Genomic DNA, 12,163 nt, shown 5'->3' with positions numbered 1-12,163 from the left:
GGGGAGAGTGGAAGAGCGTGGGGGAGAGTGGGGGAGAGTGGAGGAGAGTGGGGGAGAGTGGGGGAGAGTGGAGGAGAGTGGAGAAGAGTGGAGGAGAGTGGGGGAGAGTGGTGGAGAGTGGTGGAGAGTGGGGGAGAGTGGAGAAGAGTGGTGGAGAGTGGGGGAGAGTGGGGAAGAGTGGGGGAGAGTGGGGAAGAGTGGGGAAGAGTGGGGGAGAGTGGAGGAGAGTGGGGAAGAGTGGGGAAGAGTGGGGGAGAGAAGGGGGGAGAGTGGGGGAGAATGTAACGGGCTGAGCTGATTTTTTGGACTTGGTGAAGTCTTCCATCATCACTCTATATATAGCTCTCACCTTGAGCGGCCCGGTCCCGGTCACACTTCATCGCAGGAAAGCTGAGAAAGCAAAGCCGCCATCCCACCTATTTATCACTTCCCGAGGAGAGAGAAGACTGCGCTGCCAGAATCTCTGTATAAGCTTCATTTCACCGCGCTGCGCTCGGAGTGACCCTTTATAGCCGCAATACTCAGTATTTTCCACTGGAGGCGCCCTTTAGAAGTATAGAAAATCAGAAAATCATACATCAGAGGTCCCCAAGCATGCCAGAGTCACCCAATCACACGACTCTTGACTTGTTTTGGAAAAATAACAGATCTGGTGGCAGGATCAACAGACTGTGCTATTGACAGACTGCCTCATATACAGCCTTCTTTATTATGCCCAGAGTTGCACTTTGAAGAAGATCTTCCAGGGTAAACACAAGTTTTTTTCCAGCCTTCTGCCCCACCCTCTTCCGAAGAGAAATGGCTTTAAAAGCCAAATTGTTCAACACCCCGTCCCCCAAAAAAAGACCCCGTCCTCTGATGCTTCCAGGAGACACAGGTGACAGCACCGTGGAAGACAGCTTTACCAGGATGCTCCAGCTGTCAGCTCTGCCAGGAGGCCTATGATGTCACCCATGTCTTCCGGAACCAATGGAGGCTGGTGATGTCACCCATGTCTTCTGGGAACCATTGTAGGATGGTGATGTCACCCATGTCTTCTGGGAACCATTGGAGGCCAGTGATGTCACCCATGTCTTCCAGAAACCATTGGAGGCCGGTGATGTCACCCATGTCTTCAGGAAACCATTGGAGGCCAGTGATGTCACCCATGTCTTCCAGAAACCATTGGAGGCTGGTGATGTCACCCATGTCTTCAGGAAACCATTGGAGGCCAGTGATGTCACCCATGTCTTTCAAAACCATTGGAGGCAGGTGATGTCACCCATGTCTTCTGGAACCATTGGAGGCCGGTGATATAACCCATGTCTTCTGGAACCATTGGAGGCCGGTGATATAACCCATGTTTTCCAAAACCATTGGAGGCTGGTGATGTCACCCATGTCTTCTGGAAACATTGGAGGCCGGAGATGTCACCCATTTCTTCCAGAATCATTTGAGTGCGGAGAAGTCACCCATGCCTTCCCTAAACCAATAGAGGGCGGAGATGTCACCCATGTCTTCTGAAACCATTGGAGGCTGGTGATGTCACCCATGTCTTCCGAAACCATTGGAGGGCAGAGATGTCAACCATGTCTTCTGAAAACATTGGAGGCTGGTGATGTCACCCGTGTCTTCCAGAACCAATGGAGGCCAGTGATGTCACCCATGTCCTCTGGAACTATTGTAGGCTTGTGATGTCACCCATGTCTTCCAGAACCATTTGAGGCCAGTGAGGTCACCCATGTCCTCTGGAACTATTGTAGGCTAGTAATGTCACCCATGTCTTTTGGGAACCATTGGGGGCTGGTGATGTCACGCATGTGTTCTGGAACTATTGGAGGCTGTGACCAAGTTGGATTTTATTTTTAACAGCACTGTGGAAGTTCAGCGTCCCATGAGAAGACAACCTTACCAGAATGCTCCAGCTGTCAACTCTGCCAGGAGGCCGATGATGTCACCCATGTCTTGTAAAATCACCCATGTCTTCTGGAACTTTTGTAGGCTGATAATGTCACCGATGTTTTCTGGGAACCAATGGTAACCATTGGAGGCCGGAGATGTCACCCATGTCTTCTGGAAACATTGGAGGCCGGAGATGTCACCCATGTCTTCTGGAAACATTGGAGGCTGGTGATGTCACCCATGTCTTCTGGAAACATTGGAGGCCGGAGACGTCACCCATGTCTTCTGGAAACATTGGAGGCTGGTGATGTCACCCATGTCTTCTGGAACTATTGGAGGCCGGAGATGTCACCCATGACTTCTGGAAACATTGGATGCCAGAGATGTCACCCATGTCTTCTGGAAACATTGGATGCCGGAGATGTCACCCATGTCTTCTGGAAACATTGGAGGCTGGTGATGTCACCCATGTCTTTTGGAACCAATGGAGGCCAGTGATGTCACTCATGTCCTCTGAAACCATTGGAGCCCAGTGATGTCACCCATGTCTTCCGGAACTATTGGAGGCCGGAGAGGTCACCCATGTCTTCCGGGACCATTGGAGGCTGGGACCAAGTTGTATTTTTTTTTTGAGGGGTGGAGGCATGAACGGTTTGTTGTCAAATGGCTTTTTAAAGGCAGTTCCATTGGGAGGGACAGGGGGATGGCAAAAAAAATGTTTTACTTCCGTTTGCCAGGAAAGGTGCACAAATAACAGTGAGAATGTGAGAAGATTAGAAATGATCCACTGATCTCTGGTCCTCCTTCCACAAGTATAGACTGGCTCGGCTCAGGTCTTGGTCTACCGCGTCTCAGGGCTCTATATTAGAGGTCGACCGATATATCGGCCGATATTTGGCCGCTTTCGAGAAATCGGCATCGGCCGATTTTTATCCAAATTAGGCCGATATTTTACATGGCCGCTAGCAGTGCCACGGCTCCGGAGCTAGGCCGAAGTCGCGGCCTTTCCTGATGCTGTGACCGTGGCGGCAATCCGCGGATTGCCACCACTGTCACAGCATCAGGAAAGACCGCGGCTTCGGCCTAGCTCCGGAGCCGCGGCCATCTTGGTACACCCAGCGCGGCGGCCCTCCTCTCTGTTTACGCCCACAGTGACAACACTGAAGAAATTACACTTTGGCCCAGATTCTGAAAGGACTTACGACGGTGCAGCGCCATGTACGCCGTCGTAAGTCCTAATCCGACCCGTCGTATCTATGCGTCTGATTCTTAGAATCAGTTACGCATAGATATCCATTAGATAAGTCTCTTACGGCGTCGGATCTTAACTGCATTTTTTTTTTTGACCGCTAGGTGGCGCTTCCGTCGAATTCCGCGTCAAGTATGCAAATTAGCTAGATACCCGAATTCCCGAATGTACGCGCGGCCGACGCAGTAAAGTTACAACGTTTACATTAGGCTTTTCCCGGCGTAAAGTTGCCCCTGCTATATGAGGCGCAGCCAGTGTTAAGTATGCCCGTCTTTCCTGCGTCGAAATTTGAAAAAGTTAAGTCGCTTGCGTAAGTCGTCCGTGAATGGGGCTGGACGTCATTTATGTTCACGTCGAAACCAATGGCGTCCTTGCGGCGTACGGCGTTTGATCCAAATTTGAATTAGGCGGGCTTACGCCGGCCGAATTACGCTACGCCGCCGCAACTAACGGAGCAAGTGCCTTGAGAATACAGCACTTGCCCGTGTAAGTTGCGGAGGCGTAACGTAAATCAGATACGTTACACCCGCACAATTTTACGCGGCTCTACGTGAATCCGGGCCTTTGTATCTACAATGTTGTGTAGTGAGTGTACAGCTTGTATAACGGTGTAAATTTGCTGTCCACTGAAAATAACTCAACACACAGCCATTAATGTCTAAACCGCTGGCAACAAAAGTGAGTACACCCCTAAGTGAAAATGTCCAAATTGGGCCTAAAGTGTCAATATTTGGTGTAGCCACCATTATTTTCCAGCACTGCCTTAACCGTCTTGGGCATGGAGGTCACCAGAGCTTCACAGTTTGTCACTGGAGTCCTCTTCCCCTCCCCCATGATGACATCACGGAGCTGGTGGATGTTGGAGACCTTGCGCTCCTCCACCTTCCGTTTGAGGATCCAAACAGATGCTCAATAGGGTTTAGGTCTGGAGACATGCTTGGCCAGTCCATCACCTTTACCCTCAGCTTCTTTAGCAAGGCAGTGGTGGACTTGGAGGTGTGTTTGGGGTCGTTATCATGTTGGAATACTGCCCTGCGGTCCAGTCTCTGAAGGGAGGGGATCATGCTCTGCTTCAGTATGTCACAGTACATGTTGGCATTCATGGTTCCCTCAATGATCTGTAGCTCCCCAGTGCCGGCAGCACTCATGCAGCCCCAGACCATGACACTCCCACCACCATGCTTGACTGTAGGCAAGACACACTTGTCATTGTACTCCTTACCTGGAGTACGCCATTTTATTCTCTAGAGTCTCTACCAAAAAAAAAGTATAATGTTTGGGGGTTCTAAGTATTTTTTTTTTTTAAAAGTTCCAGAAAAAGTCTGGTCGGTCAGCTAATGGTTATTAATTTTGGTCGTTATACCTGGGTATATACTTTCCTAGACTACTTGGCATCATTCCACCCATCTGTCATGTACAGTGGAGTCCTGTGCATTGGGCATCTGTGTTGTGAAACAGATCTGTGACTGTCTAATAAAGGCTGAGGGGTAATGATGATCGCACTGTCGCACCGGCGACTCTCCTTTCCTCCATTACTTCCATTGTCTGGGCAGTTTAGGTTTCTGAACCTCCAGGAACAGGCGGGGTAGTGGCTCCGTCCTGGTTTCAGAGATCCTTTATCTTACCTGTTCTATTATTTACAATGAATGACCAAAGCGACAACTTCTAACCCAGATTACTTCTAACATTTCCCGCTGTAAATGAGACCTCGAAAGACAAGTCAAAGCTGTAATAGAACAGAGTGCCAAATGGAGGGCCGTCACTGCATACGTGCCCCATTACTTATACAGGGAATGCTCCTATAGGCTCAGTGAATTATTGGCTAGTACATCCGTCTTGTAACACTGGGTTCCTTGGTTTGAATCCCAGTCTGGACACTATCTGCATGGAGTTTGCATCATCTCCCTGTGGATTTCCTCCCACATTCCAAGGACATGCTGGTAACCTAATAGGCCCACGTATGTCCGATTCTGTTTTCGTATTTCCAGCATTGGTTTTGTTTAATTCTGTATTGCTGGTTGTTAAGGTGTCTGTGGCCGCTGCATCCTTAACAACTACGACGTATCTGCTGTCAGTGGGATTTCCCGCTGACAGCGGAATATAGCCAAACTAGTCCGGACCAGTTCGAGTTCGGTATGGATTTTGAGGAGGACCTTTCAAAAACTCCAAAATGAAAAAAAAAATGTTGGATAGACTGGTGAAGAGAGTCAGTTAGGTAGACTGGTGAAGAGGGTCAGTTGGGTAGACTGATGGAGAGAGTCAGTTGGGTAGACTGGTGAAGAGAGTCAGTTGGGTAGACTGATGGAGAGAGTCAGTTGGGTAGACTGATGGAGAGAGTCAGTTGGGGAGACTGGAGAGAGTCAGTTGGCTAGACTGATGGAGAGAGTCAGTTGGCTAGACTGATGGAGAGAGTCAGTTGGGTAGACTGATGGAGAGAGTCAGTTGGGTAGACTGATGGAGAGAGTCAGTTAGGTAGACTGGTGAAGAGAGTCAGTTGGGTAGACTGATGGAGAGAGTCAGTTGGGTAGACTGGTGAAGAGAGTCAGTTGGGTAGACTGATGGAGAGAGTCAGTTGGGTAGACTGATGGAGAGAGTCAGTTGGGTAGACTGATGGAGAGAGTCAGTTGGGTAGACTGATGGAGAGAGTCAGTTGGGTAGACTGATGGAGAGAGTCAGTTGGGTAGACTAGTGAAGAGGGTCAGTTGCAGAGGCCTCTCCCGTGCTGCAGAGAGGCCATGGCCCAGTAGTGGGCTGCAGCCCTGTGGTTGGGGGCCTCTGGGATTTGGGGCTATGGGCACCGGATTCGGGGCTATAGCCCCAAAAGCCACCCCCTAGTGATGCCACTGGCTATGGGTATTATTACAGGCTTAAGACTTTATATAACAGAATCTATATACTTTGGGTGATCTTTCACCCCTGATACCGCCGCATTCAGGAAAAATTAATATAAATCTTCCATAAGATGGAACAATGATTATGAATTTGGAATCCCGACAGGTGAGAGTCGGCAAGTTCCCAGGTATGGGTATTACAGGCTCAAGAGCTTAAATAGCAAAACTCATATACTTTGGATGACTTTTAACCTCTAATGCTCAAGCTGATGAGTGAGATTCAGAAAAATTGAATATAAACCTTCGATGGGTAAGACAACATTCATCATTATGAATTAGGAAACCCAACATCTCCAGGTGAGAGTCGGCAAGTTTCCAGGTATGGGTATTACAGGCTCAAGACTTTAAATAACAGAATCCATATACTTGAGTGACATTTGGCTCCTAATGCTCAAGCTGATGAGTCGGATTCAGAAAAAATTGGATACAAACTTTTCATAGGTAAGAGATGGCACAATTATTATGAATTAGGACAACCCGCATCTCCTGGTGAGAGCTGGCAAGTTCCCAGGTAGGAGTATTATAGGCTCAAGACCTTAAATAACAGAACTTATATACACTATGGCCTGGATTCACAAAGCACTTGCGCCGACGTATCTCGAGATACGCCGTGTAAGTGCAAATATGCCCCATCATATCTGTGCGCCGTGCCCACAAAACCAGATACGCCTGAAAATAGGCTTCATCCGACCGACGTAACTTGCCTACGCCGGGGTAGAGTGGGCGCATATTTACGCTGGACGTATTTGGCGCTCCCATTGATTTTCTATTCACATATGCAAATGAGGGAGATACGCCGATTCACGAACGTACGTCCGTCCGACGCAGTGCGCGTAAAGTCATACGTCCGGCGTAAAGTTATGCCCCATAAAGGAGGTGTAACTCAGCAGCATCCATGCAAAGGGCTGCACCAGGGAACTCAAGCCGTCGTATTTTACGTCGTTTACGTTGGACGTGAATATGGCTGGGCGTAGGTTACGTTCACGCCGTAGGCAGTGATCCGACGTATCTTAGGGAGTAGATCCGACGTGATTGTGAGCATGCGCACTGGGATGCGTCCACGGGACGGCGCATGCGCCGTTCATTATACGTATCTGTCTGAGACTCAGCCCATCATTTGCATGGGGGTCACGCCTCATTTGCATGGCTCACGCCCACTTCCACATACGCCGACTTGCGCCTTGGAAACCCAGCGCAGATTTGGCATCACTGGCTTTGTGAATCCAGTGCTTGCCTCTCTGCGCTGCGTCGGCGTAGCAAAAAGAAGATACGCTACGGCGGCATAAATATGCGCCGCTGTTTGTGAATCCCATATGGAAGAAAAATATATTTCCAATATATTTATTTAAAAAATTATATACTTTAAATATATTTAAAATATATTGGCCTTACGCCAAAATATTTTTACATGTATTCAAAAAATGTAAATTAAAATATATTTTCCAAAGGCATATATTTTTAAATATATATTCCAGATATTTTTGAACGTCTAAAAAAAATGCATTTAAACATATATTTTTAAATATACTTGTAAATGCATTTCAAAAATACAATTTAAATGTATTTTCCAAAGACATATATTGGAAAATATATTTTTTTAAATATATTCTTTAGATTTTTTTAACACATAAAAAGGTAATTTCAACATATATTTTTACATTATATTTGTAAATGCATTCCAAAAATATAATTTAAATATATTTTCCAAAGGCATATATTCGATAATATATTCACAAATATATTGGATATGGCCAAAATTGTAGTATTTCAAATATATGTCGATATATTTGGGGAAAATATATTTTTTCTTCCACGTGGGTGGTGAGTGCGGACCTGGAGGGGCTTGTTTGTGCCAGCCGTCACAGAATCCCGGCATCTCCAGGTGAAAGCCATCGAGTTCCCAGGTATGTGGAAGGGATTACAGGCTCAAGAGCTTACAGTGGGGATGGAAAGTTTGGGCACCCCAGGTAAAAATTTGTATTAATGTGCATAACGAAGCCAAGGAAAGATGGAAAAATCTCCAAAAGGCATCAAATTACAGATTAGACGTTCTTATAACATATCAAAAAAAGAGATTTTATTTCCATCATTTACACTTTCAAAATGACAGAAAACAAAAAAATGGCGTCTGCAAAAGTTTGGGCACCCTGCAGAGATAATATCTTGTACTGCGCCCTTTGGCAAGTATCACAGCTTGTAAACGCTTTTTGTAGCCAGCCAAGAGTCTTTCCATTCTTGTTTGAGGTATCTTTGCCCATTCTTCCTTACAAAAGTCTTCCAGTTCTTTGGGATTTCTGGGCTGTCTGTCACGCACTGCTGTTTTAAGGTCTATCCATAGATTTTCAATTATGTTGAGGTCAGGAGATTGTGAAGGCCATGGCAAAACCTTCAGTTTACGCCTCTTGATGTAATCCCCCGTGGATTTTGAAGTGTGTTTAGGATCATTATCCATTTGTAGAAGCCATCCTCTCTTTACCTTCAGCTTTTTCACAGATGGCATCAAGTTACCATCCAAAATTTGCTGAAATTTTATTGAATCCATTTTTCCTTCTACTCGTGAAATGTTCCCTGTGCCACTGGCTGCAATACAACCCCAAAGCATGATTGATCCACCCCCATGCTTCACAGTTGGACAGAGGTTCTTTTGATTAAAGCGGAGTTCCGGCCACAATTTCACTTTTTAAATATAAATACCCCTGTAATACACAAGCTTAATGTATTCTAGTAAAGTTAGTCTGTAAACTAAGGTCCGTTTTGTTAGGTTGTTACAGCATTTAGACACTTTATAAAATAGAAATTGACTGGGGCCATCTTAAGTGTGTGCATCATGAAGCCAGACTGTATTACTTCCTGGATTTCAGCCTTGCAGATCTCGCACATGCTCAGTGCTGCACAAACAGTGTAATAGGTTTCAGATCAGGTTTCAGCACCTGTACTGTCCAAGTCACATGATTCTTCGAGACTGGGGAGTGCACAGACTCCTGGAAAGTTACACCCACTACATTCCCAGGAGTCTGTGCGGTGTAGGTTAGGAAGCTTAAAGCGGGAATGTGACGAGATCCTTCCTCGCCCAGGTCCTGCTCTCCCGACACTCCTCTGCTACCAGTGAGTCAGCTTGCAGATTGCAACGTCTGATGGTCCAGTCATCCAAGGTTCCGGGATCCGAATTACAGCTATGTGCCATTCGGACCCATTAAGAACAAACACCAGGCAGGCTGTATGTAAGTTCCAACAGGACTCTTTATTTCAAGTACACAGCACACTTTTATACAGAATTTTGGAACATCCCACTCCCAACAACCGCTTTCCTATTGGTCAATTGTAAAGTATATCCAGTCTTCACTCAGGTCCCCCTTGACCATGCAAATGAGGACTTGAAATTGTCAACAGGGATTGGTCCAATAGCTTGGATAGAAAGACTTGTGTATTGAGACAGAAGCCCCAGGGGGTAATCAATGTACACAATAACCCGGTCTACTTAATTACTACCTCTGAGAGGTTACATTGCTTTAGACAATAGAATGCTAATTCAATACAGCTGACAGGAGGCTTCTGACCTTTAGAACAATAAACACCTACATCTTCACACATACATTCTAGATTCAATTAACCTTCAATCCATAGTTTTTTAGCCAGACGGAGTGTCTCCGACACCCGCTCTTAGCCTGCAGAGCACAATAAAAGGTATTTCTCTAGCTGGTTCCACTTAGCATTTCAATAGCCGGTGTCCTTGCATTGAATGTCCCTCTCCTGTGTAACAGATGTCAAGTAGAAACACTTTAATATCTTAAGATCCATGACATTACTTCCCCTGGGAAACAGTCCAACAGCCGCAGTGGGACCCAAACGGGTCAACTCGAGGATGTTGGAAAAGTAGTCTTAAGGTTCCAGGACTGTCCGCTGGGATGACCCATCTGCCTTCCTGTTTTGAGGTCCTGGCCCATAATCGGATGGCAAGAGGCTCACATTCAGTCCTCTCCAAAAGCCCCTGTCCCGGCTAGGTCTGTCACACATCTCCCCCTTTGGCAGGAGACTAACACTGGGAGAGATCCCAATTTCGGTACCCACCCAGTACCCCAGATACCTTGTCCCAAAGAGAGCATTACTCACCCAGCCAATCTCTGCCTCTCTCAGAGAACACGCCTGCCGCTGGGGGGAGGCCTGGACTGGCCCTTCTCCCTGGAGTCCTTTCAGCCGCTGGAGAGAAGACAGGGTGGCTGGGCTCAGTTCATCATGCCATTGGGAATCTGGGCCAACTGGCCACCATTCCTGGGGTATACCAGTGGAGACTGCAGTCCCATCCACTGATGCTAGGTAAAAATCCCCCGGTGCTTGCAAAGCAAAGCCGACCTCCTCCTGTCTCAGTGCCGCACCATTTTCTGGGGTTGTGTCTGTGGAGATCGGAGTCCCATCCACTACCACAGGAACCCCCTCTTCTGTTAGTTGAGAGCAGAGGCCCGGGGCACTCTGCTCTGTTGCCAGCTCTTCCGCTGGGTTGCTGTGAGTGGGGACCACAGTCCCATCCACCGATATCCGCTCAAGCTGTAGTTGTGTGCAGCAGCCAGTAGCATCCTGCCCTGCTGCCAGTGATTCAGCTGGGAGTACGAGCTTTACCACCTCAGCTTGTTGCTGGGGAGGGGGGCCAACCGCCCCGGCTCCCTGGAACTCCACAGTTGGTTCCGGTGCTGGGCAGAGATGGCTAGCACTCTGCCCTGTTGCCAGCACTTCTGCTGGGGGGATGAACATTGGGGTAGTGTCCAATTGCTGGGGAGGGAGAATTGCTTCCTCTACTCCCGGTGGGGATATCTGCTGTTGGGGCAACAGCTCACGCAGATCCTCTCTCAGACTCTCCGGATCCACCTCTTTTTCTGATGCTGGGCAGATGCCAGAGGCACTCTGCCCTGTAGCCAGCGCTTCTGCTGGGGCACCCGATGAGATACTCTGGACTTGCTGCTGATCATCATTTCCCAGCCTTCCAGCGCCTGTCTCAACTCCCCTTTCTGAGACCTTCATGCTATTATCTTGTCTCGCTGCCTGGGGGACCTCTGGTGTGTTCCGGCATTCTAGCGCTCGCAGTGCCCTCTGTATCATCGCTGCTTCTTCCAGTGCGGTTAGGACAGGAAAACGTAGGGTCACCCCTGGCCCCATTTGCTCCTCATCTTTTTGACTGTCTGCTATTTCTCCCAGACAGTCCCAGGCAACGGGAGCCCCACCCTGCTGCTGAGCAGAGTCTAGCAGCTGTCTGTAGGCGGTCTCCAGCTCCTCTTGCCGCTCTCGTTCTCTCTGTTGCCGCTTATCCTGTTGCTGGATGTCTCTAATGGCCTCCTGTATGACGGTCTCTGACGGGTTAGTACCATATAATGCCAACCGTTGTCGAACTCGTTGCTGGAACAAGTCTTCAACTGACCGGGGTCCTGCATCACCATCCCTCTGATCCATCTCGGCTGGCGCAATGATCAGGGTGGCCTTGTTCTTCCCACCGGTCCCTCCACGGCTCTCAAGCAAGTCTTTAAGCATGGTTCTCCTCCAGGCTGCATAGCTGGTCATTCATGGTGGTGGTTTGGAGTTGTCCCAGTAACTGGAGAGCAAATCCCACCGCTGCCAACCAATGTGACGAGATCCTTCCTCGCCCAGGTCCTGCTCTCCCGACACTCCTCTGCTACCAGTGAGTCAGCTTGCAGATTGCAACGTCTGATGGTCCAGTCATCCAAGGTTCCGGGATCCGAATTACAGCTATGTGCCATTCGGACCCATTAAGAACAAACACCAGGCAGGCTGTATGTAAGTTCCAACAGGACTCTTTATTTCAAGTACACAGCACACTTTTATACAGAATTTTGGAACATCCCACTCCCAACAACCGCTTTCCTATTGGTCAATTGTAAAGTATATCCAGTCTTCACTCAGGTCCCCCTTGACCATGCAAATGAGGACTTGAAATTGTCAACAGGGATTGGTCCAATAGCTTGGATAGAAAGACTTGTGTATTGAGACAGAAGCCCCAGGGGGTAATCAATGTACACAATAACCCGGTCTACTTAATTACTACCTCTGAGAGGTTACATTGCTTTAGACAATAGAATGCTAATTCAATACAGCTGACAGGAGGCTTCTGACCTTTAGAACAATAAACACCTACATC

The 12,163-nt window shown here is 47.9% G+C and overlaps 1 protein-coding gene across 2 annotated transcripts in view; it reads left to right on the top strand.

The window, feature by feature from the left end:
• KCNIP2 (potassium voltage-gated channel interacting protein 2) overlaps nt 1-12,163 on the top strand; it is a 230,457-nt gene that overhangs the window by 159,755 nt on the left and 58,539 nt on the right. The gene's annotated exons all lie outside the window — the stretch shown is intronic.

The sequence above is a fragment of the Rana temporaria genome, chromosome 8 (genome assembly GCF_905171775.1).
Source record: "Rana temporaria chromosome 8, aRanTem1.1, whole genome shotgun sequence".
NCBI classification, from domain to species: domain Eukaryota; kingdom Metazoa; phylum Chordata; class Amphibia; order Anura; family Ranidae; genus Rana; species Rana temporaria.
This window is presented reverse-complemented; position numbering and strand designations above follow the sequence as displayed.